The following is a 5,851-nucleotide window of genomic DNA, read 5'->3' as shown; positions in this document are numbered from 1 at the left end:
ACCAGCTTTTTGTTTCATTGATTTTTTGTATTATCTTTTTGTCTTCTATGTCCTGGATTTGGGCTTTTATTTTGGTGATCTGGTTTCTTCTGCTGAAAAATTAGGGTTTTTGAAGATCTCTCTTTTAAGGATCCTTAGATTATTTTATCAGATTTGAAAATAATTTTCTTGAGTATTAACTTTTCTTGTGACTAAGGAAGTTAGTAATGTGCCTGTTAATGTCTTGGCTCTCATCTCTTTCTGTTTTGAGTCCATGATTAAGTTTTAGAATGGGAGATATATATAGTTCTGAAAAGTCCATCTTTTGAACTAACTTCACAAACTAATTGGTAGTAGTCTCATAGACCTCTTTCATCGTTAGATCGGCTTATTTACCAAAATGTACAAAAACTTCCTTCAATCTTATTTTGTTTGTGAAAGTTAAAGGAGAGATCTTCTCTAAACATTTCTATTCTATTAGGAATGACAGATTTATTGGGTCTGCAAATGGAATATACAATAGATGGGGGCCACAGGTACAAAAGGCAAAATATAAAAAAAAAAATTAACTGAATGTTTTTAGACTCTCATGGGTTTGTTTTAGTTTCAGTCAACACTTTCTTTAGGTCAGATTCCTGTTTTTTTAAAAATCACAAACATACCTCTTGTGTTTATATTTCTAATGACATAATTTGACCAAGAATAATTACAATTGCAGTAAATAATTCAATAATTCAATTACAGAGGATGATTAGGTAACTTTAACAGCAAGAAAATAAGCAAGCATTGAGAAAACTCCCAAATATTCAATAGTCTGACTTTTTTTGTTGGTATGTAGAAGCTTCCAAAAGAGGTCAAGATTTCATAATTTCATTCTTTAAGTGATTTGCTGACAAACCAAATAAAAAGATAAAACACTAAAATCCTTCTCAATCTCTTTCTGCATATGCACTGAGTGTGCACTATGGAAAGGACATGTGCACACTCAGTGAGATGGTATCAATCTGCAAGCCAGAAAGAGAGACCTCACCCAGAACTGAGTTGACTGATACCTTGATTTGAATTTCCCAACCTCCAGAACTGTGAGAATAATTCTGTTATTTCAGATATCTAGTCCAGTATGTTGTTATGGCAGCACAAGTTGACTTATAGTGTACCTTGCTACTATTCTTGTTTTACCACAACAGGAAGCAATGTTAGCCTTTGCTTATGAACTATGTTCTAAAAATGTCATAAACTCTTCTAGAAAACCCAGATTTGATCTTGTTTATTCATAGAACATATTTTCAGACTGAAATAGAAAAATTTCAAGTTTTACCCACTAAACTGAAAGTCAATTTAACCAGAGACTCGTACTGCTTTTCAGAAACACAATCAGCAGAAATGATGACTTCATTGCAGCCATCAGAGCTTGCAAATTATCTAATGATAGAAGAGTACATAAGATAGGTAGAAATATACTTTTGGGGAAATATATAATTTGGGGACATTTTGGAACAAGGGTTCTCAACATTACCAAGAACCCAAATTAAATATCTCAAATATTCTCATGCTTCCTAAGAAGTTAGCTAACATAAAAGTAGAAATACATGCAAAAAACGTAATATGGAGGTTAAAGAATATGCCCAAGTTGATCGGCATGATAGGTAAGTAACTGTTTCTAATATCTTGCCTTTTACCAAATTCTAAATGGCCAAAACTTTGGAAAAGTTCAAAGAGGCTATATGGACTTCTAATGATCCAGATTCAGAAATAAATAAATAAATAAGTGCTTGTAAAAAGTAATTGTAAAAAAGCCAGTTTGCAAGGTGGTAATCTCTGGCACTTTTCAAGAGACCAAACTAACTCAAAGTAAATTTTCCAAAATTTTAAATAAAATTTCCTATCAGATAAAATACATACTGAGCAATAGAAAATTGATGGGGGAACGTAATAAAATTTGCTGAGTAGATCTTGTGCATATCTCACTCATGACTACTAAAATCTTGGGAAAATGATAAAAACAAGGCACCAACAAGACACCAGAAATCTAGGTCCCTTTGAATATTTCCAAAATGTTTTATTAAAACTAATCTCAAAGGGTTTTGCACATGTCCCTCTTATTGTATGCTGAGTCTCAGGACAGATTGACAATTTTTCTTGCCAGAAAATTACTCTGATTATAGCAAATAAGCAAACAAATAAATACATTTGTGTTTTACTGAGATGGTTTTTGCAGCTTTCTATTGACTTTCCACAAACTTAGAAACTTTATTTCCTCACTACCCTCAATCATTGTGAAACATGAAAGACTAAACAGAATTTTAAAACTAAAATCAGCAAAGCTCAGAGATATTCAAATGTCCACATTATAAAGCAGAGCCAATGTCTTTAATGAAAACTAGCTCAACCTCTTCTGAAGTTCATTGACTCTCTCCTTGTGGTTAAGTAATAAACCAACCCATGACCCAGACATGGCAAAATACTGAAAAACAATGCATTGCATACTGATATTGGTTATACTAATACCATATTATGGTTATGCAATATATTATGTCTGATCTTCAACCTTTCTTCAACATCTCCCAAACAACTCTTACATAACCTAAAACTTGAATATCAATTTAAAAGGCCATATCAGGTAATAGTTATAATACCACTAAAACTCCAGAAAGTTGATCTTTAGGTTCATGATTTTCAATAAATGTGACATAAGTCATTCTCAGATTACTAGAAAACTGTATCTCAATTAAATACTTCAAGCTGAAGATTTTAGCAATTATTTAGAAGCATATGATCTTTGGAAACATGTCAAAAAAAAAAAAGTCTCGTAGAATAAGACAGAAATGAGTGGAACTAAGGAATATCAATTTTCAATCAGTATACATGCATTTTCTAATTTTATAGCTGTTTTCTTGCCTGTTTGATTTAATATCCTGGACCAGAGATTCTCTTATAACTGACTGAAGCATATAATAAACCCAAATAACGGGTTTATTTATACTTACTATCTTTTAGGATCTACCTAGTTCTCCTAAGTACAAGTTTCTTGCAATAAATGAGTTTGTTTCCTAGCTATTTGAATTTATCTCAAATGTAAATTTCTGTGTGAAAAAACATCACAATAAGCCAGATATCCAAAATGCTAAAACCTATTATGTCACATAAGAAAAGAGAGGTTGCTACCTCCACTGAGACAAGTATCAAGGTACTTGATATCTTTTAAAGTCTGCAGACCTTACAATTAAACTTTCACAGAAAGAGAGATTAGAAAGTATCCTTTAAATGGTGTCTATGTGGAAGCTGTTTCACTTTGTAAACCTTACAAAGAAGTCTCACTATTTAAGCTCAATCTCATGTTCCTTTGCTTTGATCTACTTTAATATCACCAATTGTATGCTAGCACACTCTTCAGTGACAACTAATTTATATAATATGATTTAGCAAACCCATAGGAGTATTTTGGCTGCAATTAGATGATAAAATGTCATTGCCACCATCACCATTAACTGGTATTAGATTTGTTCCACAAAAAGCCTATAGGCTAAACTCTACAAGGAGGTTAGTCATGTATTTTCTCAGTAAGTTGATGTGTGCATTCAGGTCACTTTCTTATTTCACTTAGAGTCTACTTTCGCCCATCAACTTCTCCTCTTAGCAAAAGAGATCTTAAGAAAATTAAATTGGAAAAAGAGAAAAAATTGGACTCTATTTCAAACTCAGAAACATAGACACTGAATAAGAATTCGTTGCTAATTTTTTCTGTCTTCTAGACTCTATATGTAATGCTTAAAAGAGGCCTGAAAACTGGGGGGTGAAATCTACATAAGATTTGCATGAGATATAGACAATACCACTACGACCATGAATTTTTTGCCCTTGAAGTTTGTAGGCTCGGACAGGTCATGATTCAAAAGAACAGAGGAGTTCTAAATATAATATTAGTCTGTCAAGGTAAGGTCTATGATCTTACATGAATAATATCACACCCAATCCTTAGAGACTTTCTGGTATTATTACTTTTTTCTAAAAGATTGAGAAATCAGGAAAATAGTTTGGTTGATATCCCCATATTTTTTTTTTCTTCAGAGATGTTTAAATTGGAAATTGAATCCATTGTTTGGGTAAACTTGGGCATGCTAGTCTGATAACTGAAAGTACAAAGCAAATCATAATAATACTTTTCTTAGAATCTGTTATTTAGCACACACTGCTATAACAAAATACCATTGACTGGGTGGATTAAGAGACAGAAATTTATTTTCTCAGAGTTCTGGAGGCTGGTAAGTACAAAGTCAAGATGATGGCAGATTTTGTTATTTGTGAGAGCTCTCTTTCTCACAGGCACTTTTTCATTATGTTCTCATGTGGCAACTCCGAAGTGCATACTTATGAAAAGAGAGAAAAAGAGGTCATTTTCTCTTCTTATAAGGGCATTAATCCCATCATTAAGGCCACATTCACAACCTGATGTAAATTTAATTATGTTCTAACGGTCCCACCTTCAAATACCATCACCCTGGGAGTTAAGGTTCTAATAAAATATTATTTCCTTTTTTTTTCTTTCTTTCCTTTTATTTGTGACAATTTATGGGGTACATGAGAAGTTTTTTACATGTATATAATGCCTAGTGATCAATTCAGAGTATTTAGGATGTTCATCACCTGAGTACATTTTTAGAAATATAATCATCTTACTCCGGTATCAAGCATTGATTTTATTTCTACTATCTCAGTGTAAGTTTGTACCCTTTAACCTACTTCTCTATATTCTCCTTTATTTTCCCCACCCACCCTCTCAAGTCCCTGTTATCTATTTTTCCATTCTTTACTTACATGTGATCAAATTTTTAGCTCACACAGGTAAGTGGGAACATGTGATATTTGTTTTTTTTGTGCCTTACTTATTTCACTTGAGATAATGACCTCCAGTTCTATCTGTGTTTCTGTGAATGACATGATTTCATTCTTTTTTTATGGTCAAATAGAATTCCACATTTTCTTTATCCATTCATCATTTAATGGACACTTAGGATGATTCCATATCTTTATTATTGTGAATAGTGCTGCAATAAACATGCGAGTGCAGATATCTCTTTGATATATTGATTACTTTTCCTTTGGGTAGATAACCAGTAGTGGGACTGCTGAATCAAGTGGTAATTCCATTTTTAGAAATCTTCATACTCTTTTTCATGCTAGTTGTATTAATTTATATTCTTCCCAGCAGTGTATAAGAGATTTTTTCTTCTTCTTTTCTTTCCTTTTTTTTTTTTTTTTTGAATTGGAGTCTCACTCTGTCGCCCAGACTGGAGTGCAGCGGCTGCTCCTGGCCACCGCAGCCTCCACCTGCTGAGTTTCCGCGATCCTTCCGCCTCAGTCTTCCAAGTAGCCGGAATTACGCGCGCTACCACGCCCGGCTGATTTTTTGATTTATTGTAGGGATGAGGTCTCGCTGCCCAGGAGGGTCTCGAACCCGCGGGCTCAGGCAATCCACTCACCTCAGCCTCCCAAAGGCGCGGGATTACAGACTGAGCCACCGAGCCCAGCGTAGTCAGCACTCTTAATCAATGCAACTGTAAACTCCATATAGGGATTTGACTAAATTGCTTGCCTATAAAACTGCTCACTGTATAGCCCCTAGGCACAGATTCTTTACCAAACTACTGCCATTGATGCCTCCTGTGTTTTTATAAACCAACGTCTTGCCTATCCCTGTCATGAGTTTCTTATAAAGTTTTTCCTTTGCTTGTTTTCTTTTGGCTTTGGAGTTAATGTATGTGTGTGTTTTCATGTTTCTTGTTGCACTGTATTCTCTGCTGAGTCTGTGCTCTGCTGTTCTCTTGAGAAGTGTGTGGTCAATCTTTTTCTTCTTTCTTCTGTGCTTAATACC

Source organism: Carlito syrichta, unplaced genomic scaffold, assembly GCF_000164805.1.
Source record: "Carlito syrichta isolate Samal-C Ts95f unplaced genomic scaffold, Tarsius_syrichta-2.0.1 Scaffold307072, whole genome shotgun sequence".
NCBI lineage: Eukaryota > Metazoa > Chordata > Mammalia > Primates > Tarsiidae > Carlito > Carlito syrichta.
This window is presented reverse-complemented; position numbering follows the sequence as displayed.